The sequence below is a fragment of the Tamandua tetradactyla genome, chromosome 10, assembly GCF_023851605.1.
Source record: "Tamandua tetradactyla isolate mTamTet1 chromosome 10, mTamTet1.pri, whole genome shotgun sequence".
Classification (NCBI taxonomy): domain Eukaryota; kingdom Metazoa; phylum Chordata; class Mammalia; order Pilosa; family Myrmecophagidae; genus Tamandua; species Tamandua tetradactyla.
The window spans coordinates 8701213-8726184 of record NC_135336.1 but is presented as its reverse complement, the minus strand read 5'-3'; the positions used below and the strand labels follow the sequence as shown (position 1 = coordinate 8726184).

At 40.7% G+C, this 24972-nt stretch overlaps 1 long non-coding RNA gene across 5 annotated transcripts in view; it reads left to right on the top strand.

Moving 5' to 3' along the window:
- The window catches only part of LOC143647797 (uncharacterized), a 43954-nt gene extending 22579 nt beyond the window's left edge, over positions 1–21375 (top strand). For 2 of the 5 annotated variants that reach the window (XR_013158191.1, XR_013158189.1), the window contains one exon: positions 21123–21375. This is a non-coding gene — a long non-coding RNA (uncharacterized LOC143647797). Of the gene's footprint in view, positions 1–6198; positions 6600–17877; positions 17947–21122 lie in introns of those variants that run through there. The other 3 variants (XR_013158187.1, XR_013158190.1, XR_013158188.1) reach the window with 2 other exon arrangements.
- The last annotated feature ends 3597 nt before the right edge of the window (positions 21376–24972 follow it).

Sequence of the window (24972 nt, the reverse complement as noted above, 5' to 3'; positions counted from 1 at the left end):
CAGACACAGAGCCTCATTGTGTGAGTAGCAGATTTACAACAGAAACTAAAATCTCAACCTTACAAGGTGTCTGATGCTACAGTAAGGGTTTTGATTGGAAGAGAATGGGATCCTGAAACTTGGGATGGGGACATATGGTTTGATAATAATGGCATTAACCCTTCAGTACCTGCTAAACCTGTAAGTACCTCTCCTGGGAAACAGCCCTCACTTCTCTGTCTGGAACAACTAATCCTGTTACACCGTATGAAACTGCAGTGGAATGCCCTGAGGTAATTGACCTGAAAGACACTTCTATTTTTTTTTCATGTAATTGGCTTGAAAGATACTTTTACTTTTTTTCACAACCCACCCCCACCACCCTTCCTTTCTTCAAGACATTTAAGTAGATTAAAGTCCCAACAGGCCCCAAAAAATGAGGTACAATGTGTGACCCACGAGGAGATATGCTATACTCCAAAAGAACTAGATGAGTTTCCAATCTATATAGAAAGAAATCTGGGAATATGTATGGGAATGGATATTAAGAATGTGGGATAATGGTGGAAGAAATATAAAGTTGGATCAAGCTGAATTTATAGATACGGATCCATTAAGTAGAGATTGTACATTCAATGTTGTAGTTCGAGGGGTTAGAAAGGGCATTAACAATTTGCTTGCATAGTTGGCTGAAACAGGGATCAAAAGGTGGCCAATATTACCTGAGGTCAAAATGCAACTTCCATGGGGATGCAAGGGTAGTTCAGTGGTAGAATTCTCGCCTGCCATGCGGGAGAGCCATGGTTTGATTTCTGGCCCATGCACTTCCCCCCAAAACAAACAAACAAGCAGAGCAAACAAACAGAAAACAAAACAAACAAACAGAAAAAAAAAATCAACAAATGGTGCTTTAATAATGAGATACTCACATGAAAAAACAATGAAATCTGACTCCCCCAGACAGCATACAAAAACAAAAATAAAAACAAAAAAAAACCCCAACTGCCCTGGTATAATGTAGATGAGGAGATCCAGAGGCTTAGAGAGAATGGAAGGTTAGAGTAGATTTATCATGGAAGACCTGCTCACACACCCCAGGAATGTCCAGATGACACATCTTTCACTAGAACCTTGAGAAATTCGTGAGACTAGCTCCATTGTCCCTGCAGAGCTCTTTACTTGCCCTTCTCTGTAGGTCAGATATATTACTGTGGGAACTTCAGTCACTGAGCTGGAATCCTTAAACACAGTGGGGATGATCTGATCCCGAGCTAGTAGAAGCAATGTGGTATCAGTTAATCACCATAGACAAGGCAGGCATGTCCACCATAATCGACAACAGACTCAAAGCAGCAGTCAAAATAATCTTACTCACAGAGTCTTGTGGCTTTGTGTAGTAGATCATGAGGTACCTAGAAGTAAAACAGATGAGCAGTCTACTAAATTCTTCTTTGAGCTATATAAGCAGAAGAATTCTAGTTCATGTGAACATAAGTCCAACTAATTATGAAAACATAATCACAGTTCCTTAATCAGTTCCTGGACCTGAGACAGTTTACAGACCCAGAGCCCCTTGGATGAGGTAAGGGCTGGGGACACTTGGGAAAAGACCCTGTTACACTGGTCCAAATTTACACTATTAACCTCCCTCCCAGCTTTCCCCAGGGAGACATATGGCCTTTTACCAAGGTGGCTATGCATTGGGAAAAAGGAAATGATCATATATTTGGGGGATTTTAGACACTGACTCATATGTGACACTAATTCCAGGAGATCCAAAATGTCACTCTGGCCCACCAGCCAGAATTATGGAAGTCAGGTGATGGATGGGGTGGGTCTAGTGGGTCCCTGGACCCATTCTGTGGTCATTTCTCCAATTCCAGAATGCATAATTGGAATTGACGTACTCATCAACTGGCAAAATTCCCATATTGTTTCTGTGACTCATGGAGTAAGGACTATTATGGTATGAAAGGCCAAGTGGAAGCCATTAGAATTGCCCCTACCCAGCAAAGTCTTTAATCAGAAGTAGTTCCAGATCTCTGGGGGGACTGCAGAGATTAATGCCACTCTTAAGGACTTGCAGTATGAAGGGGTGGGTGATTCCCACAGCATCCCCATTCAAATTTCCTATTTGGCCTGTGTAGAGAAAAGATAGGTCTTAAAGGATGACAGTGGATTATTGTAAACTTAACCAGGTGATGACTCCAATTGCAGCTGCTGTTCCATATGTTGTATCATTGCTTGAGCAAATCAACACATTTTGCCTGGTATCCGATAGGCATCTACAGATCTTTCTAATGCTTTTTCTCCATAGTTGTTAGGAAGGACCATCAGAAACAGTTTGCATTCAACTCTCCAGCACTATGTCAAAATCTTGGCTGCAGGGGCCTTGATTGTTTCTCACTATAAGACATCACACTGGTCCATTATATTGATGTTATTGTGTTGATTGGATCTAGTGAGCAAGAAGTAGCACCTCTAAACTTATTGATAAGGCATTACATGACAAGGGATGGGAGACGAATCCATCAAAAATACAGGGGACTTCGGGCGGGCCATGGTGACTCAGCAGGCAGAGTTCTTGCCTGCCATGCTGGAGACCCGAGTCAATCGCCAGTGCCTGCCCATGAAAAAATAATAATAATACAGGGGCCTTCCACCTCAGTGAAATTTCTAGTTGTCCAGTGGTGAAGGGCATGTCAGAGATATTCCTTTGTCATGGTCGATTCATGTGTCAACTTGGCTTAGTGGTGGTACCTGTTTGTCTGGTTGGGTAAATGCTGACCTGTCTGTTGTAATGAGGACATTTCATAGGATTAAATCATGATCATGTCAGCTGCATCCACAGCTGATTCCATTTGTAATCAGCCAATGGGCATGTCTTCTGCAATGAGTTGTGATTAATCTAATCACTGGAAACCTTTTAAGGAGGATTCAGAAAGACAGGCTCTCTTTGTGCTTCAGCCAGTGAGCCTCTCCTATGGAGTTCATCCAGACCTCCCATCGGAATTGTCGGCTTCACAGCCTGCCCTGTGGATTTTGGACTCTGCATTCCCACGGTTGCATGAGACACTTTTATAAAGTTTATATTTGCAAGTGCTTCCTGTTGATTCTGTTTCTCTAGAGAACCCTAACTAATACACCCTTCTTAGGTGAAAGATAAGCTGTTGCATCTGGCCCTGCCTTAGACCAAAAAAGAGGCACAATGCCTAATTGGCCTCTTTGGAATTTGGGGACAACATATTCCTCATTTGTGTGTGCAGCTCCAGCCCATTTACTGAGTGACCAGAAAGGCTTCTAACTTTCAGTAGGGACCAGAATAAAAGGAGGCTCTGCGACAAATCTAGGTTGCTGTGCAAGCCACTCTGCCACTTGGGCCATATGATCCAGCAGACCCAATGATGCTGGAAATGTCAATGGCAAATAGGGATGCTGTTTGGAGCCTTTGGCAGGCCCCTATAGGAGAATCACAACACAGACCCTTAAGATTTTGGAGCAAAGCTTTACCATCCACTGCAGATAACTATTCTCCTATTGAGAAAGAGCCTTTAGCCTGACACCAGGTCTTAGTAGAGACTGAATGTTTAACCATGGGTCACCAAGTTACCATGAGACCTGAGCTGCCTATCATGAGCTAGGTATTGTCTGACCCACCAAGCCATAAAGTTGGATGTGTGTAGCAGCACTCCATCATGATATGGAAATGGTATATATGAGATAGGGCTCAAGGGGGTCCTGAAGACAAAAGTAAGTTACATGAGGAAGTGACCTAAATGCCCATAGCTCCCCCTCCTCCCACATTATCTTCTCTTTCCCAGACCAGAGCTATGGGCTCTTGGGAGTTCCTTACATTCAGTTAACTGAGGAGAGAAAACTCAGGCCTGGTTTGCAGATGGTTCTGTGAGATATGCAGGGACCACCCTGATGTGGACAGCTGCAGCACTACAACCCCTTTCTGGGATATTCTTAAAGGAGGGTGAGGGGAAATCCTTCCAGTAGACAGAACTTTGAGCACCTGGTTGTTCATTTTGCTTGGAAGGAGAACTGGCCAGAGACATGTTTGTATACTGACTCATGAGCTGCTGCTAAGGGTTTGGCGAGATAGTCAGGAACTTGGAAAGAGCATGATTGGAAAACTGGTGACAAAGAGGTCTGAGGAAGATGTATGTGAATAGAACTTTCTGAGTGGGCAAAAAATATGAAGATATTTGTGTCTCATGTGAATGCTCACCAGAGGGTGACATCAGCAGAGGAAGGTTTTAATAATCAAGTGGATAAGATTACCCATCTTGTGGATAGAAGTCATCCTCTTTCCTCAGACATTCCTGCCATTACCCAATGGGCTCATGAATAAAGTGGGCATGGTGGTAAGGATGGAGGTTATTCATGGGCTCAGGAACATAAACTTCCACACACTAAGACTGAACTGGCTCCAGCCACTGCTGAGTGCCCAATCTGCCAGCACCAGAGACCCATACTCAGTCCCCGATATGGCACCATTGTCTGAGGTGATTGGTAGCAGGTTGATTACATTGGACTACTTCCATCATGGAAGGGGTAGTAATTTGTTCTAACTGGAATAGACACATTCTTTGGATATGGGTTTGCCTTCCCTGCAGGCAACACTTCTACAAAAACTATCATCCATTGACTTATGGAATACCTTATCCACCATCATATTCCACACAGCATTGCTTTTGATCAAGAAACCCACTTCACAGCAAGTGAAGTGTGGGAATGGGCACATGCTAATGGATTTCTCTGGTCTTACCATGTTCGCCATCATCCAGAGGTAGCTGGGTTTATAGAACAGTGGAATGATCTTTTGAAGACCCAGTTAGAGCACTAACTGGAAAGCAATAGCTTGCAGGACTGTGGCAATGTTCTCTAGGAGGCTGTGTATGCTCTGAATCAGCATCCACCATATACTGTTTCTTCCGTAGCCAAGATTCATGGGTCTAGGAATCAAGGAGTGGAAAGGGGAGTGGCACCACTCACTATCACCCTTAGTGATGCACTAGAAAAATTTGTTTCCTGTCCCTGAAACCCTAAGCTCTGCTCATCTACAGATCTTAGTTCCCAAAGGAGGAGTCCTCCTACCAAGAGACACAGCATGAATCCACTGAATTGGAAGTTAAGACTGCCATCTGGCCATTTTAGGTTTCTTATGACACAGAATCAACAGGCATGAAAGGCTCTTCTGTCTGAGGTGATTGAACCTAACTATCATCGGGAAACAGGGCTGCAACTATACAATGAAGATACATATGAGTTTTTCTGGAATACAGGAGATCCCCTAGGGCATCTCTTTTAGTACTACTATGTCCTGTGATTAAAGTTAGTGGAAAACTGCAACAAACCTATCCAGGCAGGGTTACCAATGGCCCAGAAAGTTCAGGAATTAAGGCTTAAGTCATCCCACCTGGGAAAGAACCATGGTCCGCTAAAGTGCTTGCTAAGGGTAAAGGGAACGTGGAATGGGTAGTAGAAGAAGGTAGTGATCAATATGAACTACAAACACATGACCAGTTACAGAAATGAAGATTGTGATGGTATGAATATTTTCTCCCCGTTTTGTTATGTGTATGTTTGTATTTGTACATAAGCAAATATCATGTTTTGCTCTTATCATGTGATGTAAGTTGCATTGTTCATGTTATAGCATTTAAGTTGTAGGATATGAAGTTTAAGAGTGAATGTTACCTAAGGACTTGCACCCTATTCTGGAGAGATATAGTGCATTTCCAGTTGTACATAGAACAGTTGAGTACTGTTAGGTAAAAATGTATCTGTTATTGTGATCTATTTGGAAATAAAGCATGTTTCAAAGTGATGTGTATAGCTGCCAAGTTAACACGGAGTGGACTGTGATGATTAGGTTTTGGTGTCAACTTCACCTAGTGATGTGCCCAGTTGTCTGGTCAGGCAAGCACTGACCTAACTGTTTTTGCAAGGATATTTTGTGGCTGGTTGATGAACTGCAAGGCTGGTTTATTAAATCATCAGTCAGTTGATAGCAGCTGTGGCTGATCGCATCCATGATCAATTTAGGGCGTGTGTCCTACAAATGAGATAATCCAATCAGTTCAGGAAGAAGAGAGGCTTTTTCTTTCTTGCTTGTTTGTGTGCAGATAATTGGTATGTTTCTACGTTATGAGAGATTGTAGGGATCTGGAGGAGATACAAAAACCTTAACCAGTCTCATTTGCTTGCCAGGGCACAAAGGTTACTCACTGGCAGAGCCCTCTCTACCCCCTGGAGCGTGTAAAGGCTCAGCATTCACTCATCGCAAGTGTTCCTCATCTCTGCAAGAAGAGAGGCCTGAAAAACCACCATCCACCCATCATTACCTGAGCAGTTGGCCTCCCCATGGAACTGGTCAAGATGGGACCTTTTTCCCCAGCTATTTTGAACCCTTTGTGATGTGCAAGCAATGATACAGTCATTTGCTGGGAGTCTCTTTTTTGTCTCAGCCTGTGTTCCCACGACAGAGCAACTTGCTCCATACTGAAGGGATGGTGGCAGAGACGGTGCAAAGTTTATGTTTGTGCACTCCTTGTGTATGCCCATAATTATGATGTAATTTAATGGCTTTTGGACTATATAAATAAAAGATGGTGGACCTAAAACTTTTGAGGTATTATTAGGATTCTATGCTATAGAACTACACTATTTTAGAAAAATATCATTGTAATACATAGAAAAAAAATGATGGAATTGTTTTCATATTCAGTAAAAATTTATTCCTATTGCTAAAAAGTAACATGTAATATTCTTGAAAAACCCCTTTCTTATCTAAGTGAAACCTTTCCGCTGAAATCCTGCATATGCACCCCAGAAACACATGTTCTTAAATTTAATCCATTTCTATGGCGGTGAATCCATTGTAAGTAGAATCTTTTGATGAGGTTACTTCAGTTAACATGTGTCCCACCTCAATCAAGATGGCTATAAACAAGATGGCTATTAATTCTATTATTGGAGTCCTTTATAAGAGAATGAACTTCAGACGTGCAGAGAAAACTGCAGATAGAGCACTGTCATGGTTAGGGACAGGTGTCAACTTGGCCAAGTTGTGGTACCTGTTCATCTGATTGGGCAAGCGCTGGCCTGTCTGTGGCAATGAGGACATTTCATAGGATTAGGTCATGATCACGTCAGCTACATCCACAGCTGATTCCATTTGTAATCAGCCAAAGGGGAGTGTCTTCTGCAATTAGTGATGCTAAATCAAATCATGGGAAGCCTTTTAAGGAGGACTCAGAGGAGACAGGTTGCATTCCTGCTTTGGCTGGTGAGCCTCTCCTGTGGAGTTCATTCAGGCCATCCATTGGAGTCATCGGCTTCACAGCCTGCCCTGTGGATTTTGGACTCTGCATTCCTACGGTCACGTGAGACACTTTCATAAATTTTATATTTGCAAGTGTTCCCTGTTGATTCTGTTTCTCTAGAGAACCCTAACTAATACATCTTGGTACCAGGAGTGGTTCTTAAGGAACAGAATCTTAAAAATGGGTTTTTATGAATGGTTTTCTACTCTGACTGGGCTCAGAGACACTAAGGACTCTGATTCCCGTAATCAGAATGACACTCCCAATCCATGGACTGAGTTGGCAAAGGAGATAGTCAAAATATCATCATTTGATTCTCCTAATGCTTCGCTTGTACGAAGCCAGACTCTGGGGGATAATGTTTTTGACACCTTTACAGAGTTTTGTAGAAATAAGAGTTATAGAGATGTTGGTTGGTTGTTGTTAGATACACTGTCTACATTATGGGGTGAAAGGGATGGGCTTAAGGCTTCAAACAAGAAGCTTAAGTGCCGTCTGAAAGATGTAGAGGTTTCTATGAGTATCTTGAAGGAAAATTTTATTTCCTGTAGCCGTAGACTTGAGATCTCTGAAAATCAGACTCAGAATCTTATTGTTAGGGTAGCAACTTTACAACGTAAACTGAAATCTCAGTCTTGCATGGTGTCTGCCGTTAAAGTGAGGGCATTGATTGGAAAGGAGTGGGACCCTGAAAAATGGGATGGTGACATATGGATTGATAATGATGTTGGGGGTGAGGTTGAAACCCTAGACCATGCTGAGCCTTCTTTAGATAACCCTGTAATAGTCTGCCCTGAGGACATAGCCGCCCCACCTCCAGCCTGCCTTGAGGAATTGGCCACCCAACCTCCTCATGAAGGGATTAGCCCTAGAGTTATTAATCCTGTTTCACCAGATGAAACAGCAAATGGAAGCCCTGAAGCAAATGGCTTGGAAGATATTTCTAATTCTTTTCATGACCCACCCCCACCACCCCTCATTTCTTCTAGACCTATAACTAGACTAAAGTCCCAACAGGCCCCTAAAGGTGAGGTACAAAGTATCACACATGAGGAGGTACGTTATACTCCAAAAGAACTGTGTGAGTTTTCCAATTTATATAGACAGAAATCAGGGGAATATGTGTGGCAATGGATTTTAAGAGTGTGGGATAATGGTGGGAGGAATATAAGGCTGGATCAGGCTGAATTTATTGATATGGGCCCACTAAGCAGAGATTCTGCATTCAATGTTATAGCTAGAGCAGTTAGAAAAGGTGTTAACAGCTTGTTTGGGTGGTTGGTTGAAACCTGGATCAAAAGGTGGCCAACGTTACCTGAGGTTGAAATGCCAGAACTGCACTGGTATAATGTAGATGAGGGGATCCAGAGGCTTAGAGAGATTGGGATGTTAGAGTGGATTTATCATGCAAAGCCTGCTCTTACACCCCAGGAATGTCCAGAGGATGCACCTTTTACCAGAACAGTGAGAAATAAATTTGTGAGACTAGCACCATCATCCCTCAAGAGCTCTGTGGTTGCACTTCTCTGTAGGTCAGATATTACTGTAGGAACTGCTGTCACTGAGCTGGAATCCTTAAACACAATGGGGATGACAGGATCCCGAGTTGGCAGAAGCCAGGTGGCAACACTTAATCACCAAAGACAGGGTAGACGTGGGTATTATAATAGACAACAAACTCAAAGGAGGCATCAAAATTATATGACACGCAGAGATTTGTGGCATTGGCTAGTAAATCATGGGGTGCCTAGAAATACAATAGAAGGGCAGTCTACTAAATTCTTGTTGGAGCTGTATAAACAAAAGAGTTCTAGGTCAAGGGAACAGAAGTCTAACCTGAATTACAAAAACACAGAGTCACGGCCCCTTAACCAATTTCCAGACTTGAAACAGTTTACAGACCCTGAGCCCCTTGAATGAAGGGGAGGCCAGGTCCCTATGGGGGAGAAACCTGTTACACTGCCACAAATTTATACTGTTAACCTTCCTCTAAGTCTTCCCCAAGGAGACCGACGGCCTTTTACCAGGGTAACTGTGCATTGGGGAAAAGGAAATGATCAGATATTTCGGGGATTATTAGACACTGGTTCAGAAGTGACATTAATTCCAGGGGACCCAAAACGTCACTCTGGACCACCAGTCAGAGTGGGGGCTTATGGAGGCCAGGTGATCAATGGAGTTTTAGCTCAGGTCCGTCTCACAGTGGGTCCAGTGGGCCCCCGGACCCATCCTATAGTTATTTCCCCAGTTCCAGAATGTATAATTGGCATAGACATACTGAGCAACTGGCAGAATCCCCACGTTGGTTCTCTAACTCGTGCAGTGAGGGCTATTATGGTAGGAAAGGCCAAGTGGAAGCCACTAGAGCTGCCCCTACCAAGCAAAATAGTAAATCAAAAGCAATACCGTATTCCTGGAGGGATTGCAGAGATTACTGCCACTCTTAAGGACTTGAAAGATGCAGGGGTGGTGATTCCCACCACATCCCCATTCAACTCTCCTATTTGGCCTGTGCAGAAAACAGATGGGTCTTGGAGAATGACAGTGGATTATCGTAAACTCAACCAGGTGGTAACTCCAATTGCAGCTGCTGTTCCAGATGTAGTATCATTGCTTGAGCAAATCAATACATCCCCTGGTACCTGGTATGCAGCTATTGATCTGGCAAATGCTTTTTTCTCAATAGCTATTAGTAAGGACCACCAGAAACAGTTTGCTTTCAGCTGGCAAGGTCAGCAATATACTTTCACTGTCCTACCTCAGGGGTATATTAACTCTCCAGCCCTATGTCATAATCTTGTTTGCAGAGACCTTGATCGTTTCTCCCTCCCACAAGATATCACACTGGTCCATTATATTGATGATATCATGTTGATTGGACCTAGTGAGCAAGAAGTAGCAACTACTCTAGATTTACTGGTAAGGCATTTGTGTGTCAGAGGATGGGAGATAAATCCAACAAAAATACAGGGGCCTTCCACCTCAGTAAAATTTTTAGGTGTCCAGTGGTGTGGGGCATGTCGAGATATCCCTTCTAAGGTGAAGGATAAATTGCTGCATCTGGCCCCTCCCACATCCAAAAAAGAGGCACAACGCCTAGTTGGTCTTTTTGGATTTTGGCGACAACATATTCCTCATTTGGGTGTGCTACTCCGGCCCATTTATCAAGTGACCAGAAAAGCTGCTAATTTTGAGTGGGGACCTGAACAAGAGGAGGCTCTGCGACAGGTCCAGGCTGCTGTGCAAGCTGCTCTGCCACTTGGGCCATATGATCCAGCAGATCCAATGGTGCTGGAAGTGTCAGTGGCAAATAGAGATGCTGTCTGGAGCCTTTGGCAGGCCCCTATAGGAGAATCACAACGCAGACCCTTAGGATTTTGGAGCAAAGCCTTACCATCTGCTGCAGATAACTACTCTCCTTTTGAGAAACAGCTTTTGGCCTGCTATTGGGCCTTAGTAGAGACTGAACGCTTAACCATGGGCCACCAAGTTACCATGAGACCTGAGTTGCCTATCATGAGTTGGGTGTTGTCTGACCCACCAAGCCATAAAGTTGGGCGTGCACAGCAACACTCTATTGTAAAGTGGAAATGGTATATACGAGATAGAGCCAGAGCAGGTCCTGAAGGCACAAGTAAGTTACATGAAGAAGTGGCACAAATGCCCATGGTTTCCACTCCTGCTGCCACATTACCTTCTCTTTCCCAGACCAGAGCTATGGCCTCTTGGGGTGTTCCTTACAGTGAATTGACTGAGGAAGAGAAAACTCGGGCCTGGTTTACAGATGGTTCAGCACGATATGCAGGTACCACCCGAAAGTGGACAGCTGCAGCATTACAACCCCTTTCTGGGGTGTCCTTGAAGGACAGTGGTGAGGGGAAATCCTCCCAGTGGGCAGAACTTCGAGCAGTGCACCTGGTTGTTCATTTTGCTTGGAAGGAAAACTGGCCAGAGGTGCGTTTGTATACTGACTCATGGGCTGTTGCTAATGGTTTGGCTGGATGGTCAGGGACTTGGAAAGACCATAATTGGAAAATTGGTGACAAAGAGGTCTGGGGAAGAAGTATGTGGATAGACCTTTCTGAGTGGGCTAAAAACATGAAGATATTTGTGTCCCATGTGAATGCACACCAGAGGGTGACTTCAGCAGAGGAAGATTTTAATAATCAAGTGGATAAGATGACCCGTTCTATGGATACCAGTCAGCCTCTTTCCTCAGCAACTCCTGTTATTGCCCAATGGGCTCATGAACAAAGTGGTCATGGTGGTAGGGATGGAGGTTATGCATGGGCTCAGCAACATGGACTTCCACTCACCAAGGCTGACCTGGCTACAGCCACTGCTGAGTGCCCAATCTGCCAGCAGCAGAGACCCACACTCAGCCCCCGATATGGCACCATTCCCCGAGGTGACCAGCCAGCTACATGGTGGCAGGTTGATTACATTGGACCACTCTCTTCATGGAAGGGGCAGCGATTTGTTCTAACTGGAATAGACACATACTCTGGATATGGGTTTGCTTTCCCTGCACGCAATGCTTCTGCCAAAACTACTATCCGTGGGCTTACAGAATGCCTTATCCATCGTCATGGTATTCCACATAGCATTGCTTCGGATCAAGGAACACACTTCACAGCAAATGAAGTGCGGGAATGGGCACATGCTCATGGAATTCTCTGGTCTTACCATGTTCCCCATCATCCAGAAGCTGCTGGATTGATAGAAAGGTGGAATGGCCTTTTGAAAACTCAATTACGGTGCCAACTAGGTGGCAAAAACTTGAAAGGCTGGGGTAATGTTCTCCAGGAAGCTGTGTATGCTCTGAATCAACGTCCACTGTATGGTGCTGTTTCTCCCATAGCCAGGATCCATGGGTCCAGGAACCAAGGGGTGGAAATGGGTGTGGTGCCACTCACTATTACTCCTAGTGATCCACTAGGAAAATTTTTGCTTCCTGTCCCTGCTACCCTGAGTTCTGCTGGTCTACAGGTTTTAGTTCCAAAACAGGGTGTACTTTCTCCAGGAGAAACAACAGTGATACCACTGAACTGGAAGTTAAGATTGCCACCTGGCCACTTTGGGCTACTTATGCCTCTGGATCAACACACCAAGAAGGGGATTACATTATTGTCTGGGGTAATTGACCCTGACTATCAGAAGGAAGTAGGACTGCAACTACATAATGGAGGTAAAGAAGAGTTTTCTTGGAATATAGGATATCCCCTGGGGCGTCTATTAGTACTACCATGCCCTGTGATTAAAATCAATGGAAAACTGCAACAACACAATCCAGGCAGGACCACTAATGGCTCTGAGACTTCAGGAATGAAGGTTTGGGTCACCCCACCAGGCAAAGAACCACGGCCAGCTGAAGTGCTTGCTGAGGGGAAAGGGAACATGGAATGGGTAGTGGAAGAAGGTAGTGATAAATATGAACTTCGACCACGTGATCAGTTACAGAAACGAGGACTGTAATGCTGTTTTGTTTGTGTTATACTATTTAAGTTGTAAGATATCAAGTTTAAGAATGAATGTTGCCCAAGGATTTGCACGCTATTCTGGAGAGATTTAATGTGTTTCCAGTTATATGCAGGACAGTTGAGTATTGTCAGGTAAAAGAAAAAATGTGTGCTTATTTGTTTTCATTTGGAAATTAAGTATGGTCTAAGGTGATATATATATATATATATATATGTGCCAAGTTGACAAGGGGTGGACTGTCATGGTTAGGGACAGGTGTCAACTTGGCCAAGTTGTGGTACCTGTTCATCTGATTGGGCAAGCGCTGGCCTGTCTGTGGCAATGAGGACATTTCATAGGATTAGGTCATGATCACGTCAGCTACATCCACAGCTGATTCCATTTGTAATCAGCCAAAGGGGAGTGTCTTCTGCAATTAGTGATGCTAAATCCAATCATGGGAAGCCTTTTAAGGAGGACTCAGAGGAGACAGGTTACATTCCTGCTTTGGCTGGTGAGCCTCTCCTGTGGAGTTCATCCAGGCCATCCATTGGAGTCATCGGCTTCACAGCCTGCCCTGTGGATTTTGGACTCTGCATTCCTACGGTCACGTGAGACGCTTTCATAAATTTTATATTTGCAAGTGTTCCCTGTTGATTCTGTTTCTCTAGAGAACCCTAACTAATACAAGCACCAAGAAGTTGAAATCCATGGAGCTTGAAGAGAAAGGAGAGACCAGGAAATTCCATATGTGCCTTGCCACGTGACAAACTAAAGATCAAGCATTGCCTATAGCCAGTTCTCAGAATGTCACAGTCTTTGGGGTGAAAGCATCACCTTGATGATGCCTTAATTTGGATACATTCCTGGTTTCAAAATCACCAGCAAATTAATTCCCATTGTTTAAGCTGAACCATTTCATGGCATTTGCTTGAGCAGCCAAGGAAACTAAAACAGTGAGAATCTGTGCATTCAAGCAGTTCACAGACTAGAGGTCAGGATAAAAATAATTCCAGTATAATATGGAAAATGCTATTGGTGCACAAAAGAAGTGGTTAATTCTATAGAGGCTGGTGGGTAAGGCTTGGTAAGAGGAGACTTCACAAATAAAATGCCACAAGATTCAGACTTTAAAGGCTGAGAGATTCAATGAAGGAAGGTTGTTTTCTGTAGAAAGAATTATATCAGCAGAAGCAAAGAGATAGGAACATATCTGGCTTGGTTGTGAATAACAGGTAATCCAGTATAGTTGGAGAAGAAGGGAAAAGTGAGAACATTGATTGATGCAACTAAATAAATTAATAACAATGAAAATAGTAATAACAATAATAATGATAAACAATAACAATGATAAACTTATGCTGTTATGATGCTGATCGTGTTCCAGGCATGGTACTAAATGCCTTACATATGAAAATTCACCTAAACCTTAAAGCAAATCCAAGAGATAGTTATTATTATTATCTTCATATTACAAGTGAAGGAGTTAAGGTACAGGGAAGTTAAAAGTTTGTCATGTTCTCAGAACTAGGAAGTAGAAGTGAAATCAAAATCCAGGTCTTGGGTCCCAGAGCCAGAATTCTTAGAGACTTACACAATATTACTAGCAATTACATATGGAGACAAGTCATTAGCTTCCAGTTTGAGGCCAAGAAAAATTCCTAATCAAGGCATCATCAGGATGATGCTTTCTTCCCGAAAACTGGCTGCAGGTGATCCTGGTCTCCTCTGTCACATGGCAATTCACATGGTGCTGTCTGCTGGTCTCTCCCTTCTCTTCCAGGTTCCACTGATTTCAGTTTCTTGTTTCCATGGCTTACTCCCTCTCTCTATTTTCATTCCATTTATAAAGGACTTCAGTAATAGCATTAAGTCCCATCCTGAATGTGGTAGGTTAAACCTTAACTAAAGTAGCTGCATCAAAAGATCCTACTCACAATGGGTTTACACTCATTGGAATGCATTAAATCCAAGAGTATGTTTTTTTTTTCCCCCCTAGGGTGTGTATGCATAGCTTCAAACCACCACAACATTCACATTAAATACTGATTACTTCTACCCCTGAACCCTATCCAGCTTGAGAAAGTTTACCTGAAACTATGCTCCATGAAGCCTCTGTGTATAGATGGTTTAACCGTGAATCTGCTCAGGATTGTCTGACATCTTCTGACATTCTTGGCGACACAGATGATCACAAAAATGCCACCCTGAGAAAGAATTGGAATGTAGATTTAGAATCAAAGCTTCATTTACCAAGGAAAGGGTGGAAGTCTAGAGAGCTAAATTATGTCTTCAAGTCATACAAATAGTTACCAGCAAGACTCAGGCTCTAACCCACAATCTATCTCAGAGTTGTTATTTCCTAGAAAGAGCTTTTTCTCAACAAACTAAAATTTAAATATTTAACTGACTTAAAGCCTAAGACAAGAGTAATGAAGAGGAAAATAAAGAAAGAAGGGTATGTTTAGAGCTTCATCTGGGGTACTGAAATGTAGTGGAAATAATCACCGGGTTTTTGAGAGACAGTATAATGGTAATGCATATTAATTGTAGTCCAAACACGCAGATGGGAAAAGTTTTAATTTTCTTTGTTTTTATATGACTCATCCTAATGTATGTGCTAGATCCCATTGTACCAGAAGGTAGAACTTTATTCTTGGTCATTTCCTTTTCCTAGATTTTTCATCCACATTGCGGAGGATTTATTGTATACTAAGGTTTCAGGAGGCTTCTTATCTATCTAACCATCCACTGAAATACCCACCAGTAATTTGAGCAATGTTCCTAGGTCTTCACAGTCACTGCCCAACCATCCCTTATTCCCGTAACCAAGAGATCTAGTTCTCGCTTTCTTTTTCCCTTTGACCCCTTCTGCTGTTCCTGAGCCACACTGGGCCAAGGCCCTATTTGCATACACAAATTGAATACAGTTGTTTCCACTCTGCATCTTCATTCTTGCCCAGACATTCCTGCGAAACAAGCACAGGCCTCTAGGATCTCTAATTCCACAAATCTATATATGAGTTCTATTATCCTCCCCAGGGTTTTGTTCTGGCATGGGGAGGGGCCAGAGTAACTTTCAAAGGGTCTCATAACAAGTCTTTTGAATTATGGGCAATTCAAATGCATACTAAGGTAGAGAAAATGGTATAATGAAACCCGTGGACCCATCACTAAGCCTCAGCAATCATCTAATCCCAAACCAATTTTGTTTTATCTATATTCCTAGCCCCCACCAATGTTATTTGGAAGCAACTCACAGTTATATTATTTCATTTGTAAACATTTAAGTAATCTCTAAAAGATAAGGCTGCTTAAAAATAAACCATAACACAATACTATTACCACAGTAAGCCAAGAACAATCTTGCTTAAGATCATCAAATATCTGCATAGTATTCATATATTTTTATACTTCCTTGGTGTATATTTTATACACCTTGGGTGTCTAATAAATATTTTGCTTTTTAAATAATTACTTTATTTGAACTGGGATCCAAATAAGAATCATTCATTGCTGTTGATCAATATGTGTCATAAGTCTATCTATCTTACAGGCAATGTCTCCACCAATTGTTTTTCTCCCCTTGCAAACTTTTCTTGAAGAAGTCACGTCATTTGTCCTGTAGATTTCCAGGAAATGCTTATCTAGATTTTGAGTGGGGAAGCTGACATACACATATGCACATTTATAAAATACCCTCTCAAATTTACCTTGAAACTACTTTCCGTTGCCACCTATTTAAGTACATGTCACATAAACCCCAAATCTGAGTGGCTTAACAGTATAGAAATGCATTTCTTCACAGTAATATCTACAACAGGTGTTAGTGATCCGCCAAAAAGTGGCTCCCTTACATAACATGATTTGGAAACTTTTACCCTTTGTCTTTTGTGGTCCCAATATGTTTAACACATGGCTTTTGAGTTTGCTAAGTAGGTCCTCTCTATTCCGATCAGCCAGTGGGAAAGAGAAAGCAGCATGGATTTTTTTATGCAGGGTGTTTATTTAAAAAATAGACCAGGCCTAAATGTGGCACACACCATTTCCCCTTACATACCACAGCAACACCTAACTGCAAAGGACGTTGGGAGATAATGTTTAACTGCCTGCCAGGAAGAAGAATTAAGGCTTATGTAAGTAAAGTCAGCCAGTCTCTATTCCGCTCCAAGGACTACACTTTTGAAGTTCAAATGTCATAACAATATCTTCTATTTTATTCCTACTTCTTTGCCATCCCTTTTCTAGTTAATAAATATAAACTTATCTTGTTTGGCTGGAATAGCATGATGAGGTTAAAAGAATTACCAGGTTAAAGGATAAAAATGTCCGTTAAAATGTCAAGATATTGGACGGACTATGGTGGCTGAGCAGGCGAAGTTCTCACCTGCCATGCCAGAGACCTGGGTTCGATTCCCGGTGCCTGCCCATGCCAAAAAAAAAAAGCTTTTTTCTAGGTGTTTTCCTGCTATTTAATGTAGTATTTTATAATACAGTGTTATGGTATAGTTAAATGGAATTTGAGTCCTTATTGACAACTATCTAGTTTTGTAAACCTGATTAACTTAGTTTCTCTAAGTCTCACTCCCCTCACTTATAAAATGGCTCTAATAATGCCTTGTTCATAAAGTTGAGGTAAGTATTTAATTAAATAATATAAGGAAAGGTTTTAACACAATGCCCTGTATAAATTAGAATCCCAGTTAATAGTAACAATCAATAATAAATCAAGTGATGAATTTTTCTCTAATCACTAAATCATTCCATATTACTCTAAGCTTGATATTACAGACCAAACCTCTACACACATGTATCACATTTCTGGATGTAGTCATCCATATCTACTTGAAAAGCTCTGAATATCTATCTCTTTATCTTTAAATATTGAACAACTTAAAGAATCAGAAGAGCAGAGTTAAATAAACTATGGAAGAATATAAAAAGTTGTCAGTGTTTGAATAGTATGGATTGTATTATGTTATTTATACTTAAAAAAAATGGATTATTGTCCTTAAAAAGCAAATCAGTTTGGAATAATTGCGTTATTGGCCTGATTCTTGTTTTTTCTTTTGTTTTGTTGTGCTTTGTTTTGCTTTGCACTTAGGTCAGCTTTTGTTGTGCAGGAATCTGTACAGTTCAATTTCCAAATGCCTGGAAATGAGAATTTGCCAAGGTAATGCTTTCCCTTCTTCACTGCCAAGTTCAGAGATCCAGCTGGAAATAAGAGCAGCTGCTCCTGGTGCCCTAGTTTATGGCACTTCAGACACAGCTTAGCTTTATCCTACTATAAGTACAGACATTTCAAGACCCCGTGGAATGGGACACGACCCATTTATTTTATATTTGGATGCACTTTTGCTGAAGATAGACTGGGTGGGGGAGGTGTGAAGGAAGGATGGAGCAAGAGCCCATTGATATCAGGTCAATTATATGTATATTTTTAGAGTACCTTTCACTTAGAAGAAGAGGGTTCATTATATCTCATTATCCTGTCCTATGTGCCCCTCAAAAGTTAAGGGTGCTTCACTTAAATTGAATAAAGGTGAACCTAGTTTGGAATTGGAACTGTCCAGCTTTGCAGGTTGCTCACCGCACAGAGAACTTTCTTTCCTAGGATGGGAGAAAGCCACCACGCCATTGCTCTGTTAACAACCTATTTTTATGTTCAGGAAGTAGAGTTATTGCAGAATCATGGGAATTGGAGACGGAAAGAATTCAAGAAGCAATCCATTCCAACTTGAGGCCACTTGAGAAGAACTTTTAGTCTCCTCTCCGATGATAGTTTTGGACCGCCAAATTCTTCTTACTGTGTGCTGGGATGATTTAATGCAAGGCTAAAATTCCTGTAAATTTCATAAACAGGGGCATAAAGGTGCTTAACAGTCTATTCACAATTAGATTTTAAAAGATTGACCTCCTGTGAAAGGGATGACCTTTCTATAGCCATTTTCTTTTACAGGACAGTCACCTTTTGGTAAACAAAAGCCAAAACCACAATACATTGATGAAAAGATATAAATATGCCAAAAATAAAACAAAAATTCAGTATACTATAGCTAAATCCATGAACAGTGAGACACAAATCAAAGCATGTGACATGGAATTACTCATCCTATAAGATAAAGGCCCTCATCTTGTCTTTAGCAGTATCTGTAAAATGGCCAAATATGACTTACAGAAACTGAAAGTCAGAAAAAAAACGTGTTCTTTAAACCAGTCCCATAAATTTACCAATGATAAAATGCAGACCTAAACAAGTTAAGGGACTTGCTTGAAGGGTCTCAGAAAATTATTAGTAGAATCCCACACTGACTCACATTCCAGGGCTCTTTATGCTAAACAATAGTACCTTTGATTAATTGCTAAGGAACTACGTAAATATCTGATTGAAGTCTCCAAGTGTTATTCTTACCAGATATTTTAAGCAGGATTTGGCACAACATTTGGTGAATTAGAGGTCTTGAAAGCTGTGATGTGATTGACTTTGTAGTGAAAGGGTTGAGATTTGGAAAATTACCTGCTTAAAAATGCCATTGAACTTAAGTCAGTGACAGGGAAAATAGCCTCTGAGGATAGGAATCAGAAGTGCAATGTTCTACTACAATTTCTGCATCTGAATTGCTGGGTGATTTATGGTAATTACTGAACGTCTCTAAATGAAGGGATTTAATTAAATCATTCCTAAGGCTCCTCTGAGACTTCCACTGAGTTATCCAGCATAACTGTTCTTGCTTATTAAGTATTTGCTGAAGGAATTTTGCACATATGTTTGGTGAAAGATTCTTTCATCATATTAAGTTTAGAGCATGTCTTTCATTAGAAGAAATTAATGGGAAAATGTTAACTAAGAGTATTGATTTATTTTACAAACGACTATATAATCTTTGCGAGGTTATGTCCTTATGCTCTTGAATAATTAATAGGTGTATATAACTTTTTCAAGATGTCACAGACCTGAAGAATAATATAAAAATAATAGCAGAATTTTTAGCCTTGGAACTTATAAACATGGGAAATGGAGAATATGCAATAATGGTTAAGAAATGAAGGTGGGAGAACAACTATAATGATGGGAGAATCCTTAAGTTGAAAAATTGTTGGAAAGTACTCAAAGTCCTGTGGGGGGAAAAAAGTGACTGGCTTGCTGTACATCAATATCTTAATATCCACAGAATGCCTTGAACAAGCCACTTCCTTAGTCTTTCCTCAAACATTTCCAAGCCACTTTTAAAATGTTTATCTACGTAGAAATATATGTTTGACTTATAATTTAAGTAAATTGATAAATTGTATTTGTTTTACAGAAATAAGCATCACAGTCAATTTTTCTAAGAAATTTGCAGTGTGCATCCTAAATATTAATATGTAATATGCAGAAAGATAATTATAACAATATACAATCTACATCTCTGTCAGATAGGAACCTTAAAAATAATTCACGATTAATAGAACAAAAGGCTTAACTTCCGTTCTGAAGTTTCCATCTTTATGCTACTAATGCACTGTTTATACACTTTTTTTTCCCTTGTGCTCTGTATGCCGAGTTGGGGGGGGAGGTCACATTTCATTCTTTTTCCATGTGAGTATCCCCTTATTACAGAACCATTTGTTGAATTTTTGTTTGTTTTTTCATTTGTTTGTTTATTCATTTGGGAGGTGTACTGGCCGGGAATCGAACCCTGGTCTCCCACATGGCAGTCGAGAATTCTACCACTGAATTACCCTCACACCCTGGTTTATGTACTTTTATCACAGCACCTGTAACTCATTATTGCACCTGTAACTCATTATTGCACTCATCTTATTTACACGTTTGATTTTCTCCGCTTGTATCTGAGAACAGAAAGCTTAACTTTTTATCTTCATGTATCCAGGTATACTGGCACCAAGACATATTAATTTCTTTAATTAATTTAAATTACGTTTTGTATTTTAGAACATTGCCATGCTCAAGATTTATGTGAATTCAGCAAAGTTCTGTATCCTCCCTCGTCCCCATGCCCCTAATGTGATGAGTATAAATAAGGATTACTTATACTCATAGGGCTATTGTAATAATTAACTGAAATAGATATTGTGGTTATGTATCATAAATTTTAATTTTCTCAAAAATTGAATTATTTAATAAAATTTTGCCTCTTTTTTGGTTGTCATCATTTAGTAACCACAAAATTAATCATGCACTAAGAAAAAGAAAGTTTAATCAGGAACATACTTTGGGGGTCAGGAAGGATTTATTTTAATTGTTGTGATACCAACCACTTCCAGACAAGATTACCTAGTAATGAGAGAAATCAATGCAATTAACTTGAAATTTTTTCAAGGATGTTCATTAATTTCACGCCTTAGGTCATGGCCCCACATCCGTCTGCAATACTCTGCTGCTTATCCTTAGTGTTGGTTTTGCTCAGAGCATGGATAGGAAGGAAAGAAGACATGATGGACTCAAAGACCTTTGCTCCCCATGGATTCATCTTGCATTTTGATCGCATTTCAAATATCTGCTCCAGTTCAATGCCTTCTCCACCCCTAGTGGAATGCGTGCATATTTGGACGCCTTTTTCAAATCTTCTTTAGAAATGTTACTTACTGAATAAATACTTACTGGTTGATTTATTAACTTATGTTGCTTTCACTGACTTACTCTCTCTGCCTGAAACTCTTACACTTCCTACTTTGGTAATTACTCCTTTGAAAACTTGGGAACGCTATAGAATCCCAATAGCCTGGGATCACTATATATAGTATGTAGAACCACTCTATAGGAATTAAAAACTCTGTGGAGTCTTCACATTTCTAGTAGTTAGACTCACAGAAGTGGAAGGGACTTAGGAAATCAACACTAATATCAACAATTTAAGGGTGAGAGAAAAGAGAGAGACAAAGGGAATACGGAATTGTTCAAAGTCACTCAGCTCCTAAGTGGCAGAATTGGAATTAGAATTTCAGCTCTTTGACTCCTAATTTAGAGCTCTTTCTACTGAATGACTCTGTCTTCTTTCCTGCTGCTAAAATTTTCAATACACAGAATTGTTTAACATCTTTAAATGGCTTGGTATATACTCCAAGAACCATTAGGCTTCATTCCTCTTAGGGTCAACCTGACACTCAGCTGAAGCCATCCATTTTCAGTCCAATCCAGAGACCAAAGAGGTGTCTGTGTTATTGACTGTGTGTACACTGGTTACTACAAATATCTACAATTTTAAGGACTCTGCATGGATCGCATTTCCATGCAAGCTGCACTGCAGTGACCCAGACACAACACTGACAACTGTGGAGTAAATAAATAAAAACAGAGTATTTTGATCCCAGTGTGTGTGTGTGGGGGCGGGGGGCAATGATGGTGATGAGAAGAAAGAGAAGCAGGCAGAATGAAAAAGCCACAGCTGTGAAAAGAACAGATGCGGCCCAGAGGAGAGGGGAGAGAGTGAGAAGGGGAGGAGAGAAAAGATTACGGTTCTGCCAATGTCAGAAATGTTGGAAGCTCTTTTAAAGGGACACACATACTTGGGACAGGTGGGAAGTGTTTACATTAAAACCAGAATATCAAATGCCTTTCTAAATGCTGGCCACATTACTAGAGACCCAAACTGACCCAAAGGAAAAAGCTAAGTCCTTGCCCACAGAGCCCATTACAGGCAGAGCCTCCAGAATTCTTTGTATGCCATTAAAATTACTGGATCTCAACACATTATGCTCTATGCAGACTGTTCCAAAGCGTGGTGCCTGGACCAGAAACATCAGCATCATCAAGGAAATTGATAGAAGTGCAAGTTTTCCACCCTCATTCAGACCTGCTGAATCAGAAACTCTGCGGGTGGACCTGAAATTGATGTTTTAACAAGGCTTCCAGGTGATTCTGTTCTAGCTCAAGAATGACAAATAGGGTGGGCCATGGTGGCTCAGCAGGCAGAGTTCTCGCCTGCCATGCCAGAGACCTGGGTGTGATTCCCGGTGTCTGCCCATGCAAAAAAGAAAAAGAATGTCAACCACTGCTCTATGCATGATTCCACTCAGCTTCCTCATGGTTCTTCATAAACTTGTCACCCCAGGCAACAAGTCTCCACTCAACTTCACATCTTGGTCCATTTGCATTCTGCAAGTCCCATACCCTGATGTTTACCCAAGCAAAGTCTTTCTAAGGAGCAACAGTCTCCTTAGAAAGGAAACAGCAGCAAGAAACTGTACAGCTTGTGGCTCCAATAGCTGGGCAACAGAACAGCTAAACCCACAGGACAAAAGTCTGAAGTGCATGCAAAGAGATTCCATTTAGGCAGAGGTGTGCAACACACACCCCAAATTGGCCTAGTGCAAGGATGGTAGCCTCAGTTTCAAGGACATTTAAAATAGCTTTCCTCAATGCCTTTTATTTAAGGAATGCAAAACATTTTTCAAACAATCAAGCTATGGAACTTGGGAACATAAGTGTCTAGAGGAAACTTAAAAAAAAATTGGGTTTAAACAAAGTTCAGTTTCCCATGCAGAAAAAACATATCCTCTATCTTTTGATATTATTTTTAGGCATTTGCTGAAATAGTGGCTAGGAATCGAGAGATTTGAATTCCAGTCCTACATCTTCTACTGACCCCTGATCGCTAGACAGGTCATTTTTCCTCTCTCATCTCAAGTTTCCCCTCTTGTAAAATGGGAAACTTGATTAGAAAGAGTACTTAAGGTCCTTTTTCTACTCTAACATTTCATAGTGGAGGTGGTTGGTTAGTAGAGTACTTAATTAAGTCAGGGTTCTAAATTCATTTTTCCTATTTGTTTGGTGTAGCTTTGCTCAGTTCTGAGTGGATGGGCTTCATCCAAGCCAGTCACTCCTTTTAAAGACATGTACATTGGCTCCCAAAATGTGGCTCACTAGGTATGGCATAGCACCAAGATATCAATCACTACTTTGGGGAAAACAACTTAAAGTACATTCTATTTTGCACATAGAGAGTGCGATGGTGCCAACTGAAAGGAAGTCTCAAAATTGCTATCAAAAGGCTGTTTTAAAGTATTTTAAAGTACAGGGAGTCAACTTTTGAGATCTTGGTGATCTAGGTTCTGCCTTCATTTTAAATACCTCAACACACTTAGGTCAAGACTCACTTTGCCAAAGGGCAAAAATAAAAAATATATACGGAATGTCAGAACTATAAATTTCTTAAAAAGTTGAGTAAGCATTGGATGGGAGGAGAACAGAAAGACTAATTATTGCTAGCACGTGCCAGAAAATATGTTAGATGCTTTACTACGCCTACCATTTTACACTGAAAACAACTAGTCACTCTTTTCATTTCACCAGTGGGAAAATGGCATTCTCAGGAAAGAGACCTAGTGTGACAGGTTGAACAATGAATTAGGAAAAGACGTAAAATTAGACTCCTGTGCAGTGATTTTTCCAATCTGTTATGTTCTCGCTCCTCACAGATTTTTTTTCCCTAAAAAACTCATTATCCTCCCCCACCAAAAAAAAAAAAGACAACTAAGCAGCAATAGAGAAGAAAACATTTGAAAGGAGCAAGTCTTTCTGATTTTTTTCACTCTAAAAATAACTACATTTTAAACCCTGGAAAGAAATCCCAAGGATGATTACAGATTAGCTCAAATGAGCACCCAAGCAATCACCCCAGTGTAAGGAATTCCAGGTCAAAACTTATGGCATTGTATATGAGAGGCATTTTACCATGATTGTATGATTATATTTATTTCTGTTTTTGACTTCTTCTCCATGCTGCACTCCCACAACATATCATGTGAGTCTACCATCATATTACAGCTATTGCTCTTATTTAACTGTTTTTCTGTCCAGAGAATAATCTATAACTACTTAGCCTGATGATCACATAAATCTTTTAATTATTATTATTTATTTTCTTAATTATTTGTAATTTGTTATCATTATATCATTGCTTCAACAGTTGGGTGTGGCAAGTGCCAATTTTTATTAAGACCATGCAGTCAATACTATTGTATTCATTTAATAAGAATTAAAGAAAGTTCATATTTCATTGATGCATCTTTCTATTTTATTAATGCCTATTTTTTTATTGAAAGTATCACATTCAATATTTTAATCTAAATATTTGTTCAAGTCACACTGCAGTACTTGGTAGTAAAGATGCCACTATACCAAAAAAGATTGTTTTTTTTTTTTTTGAAAAGAATAAATAATTTGTGGTAACTTTAAAAAAAGTTTAATCATATT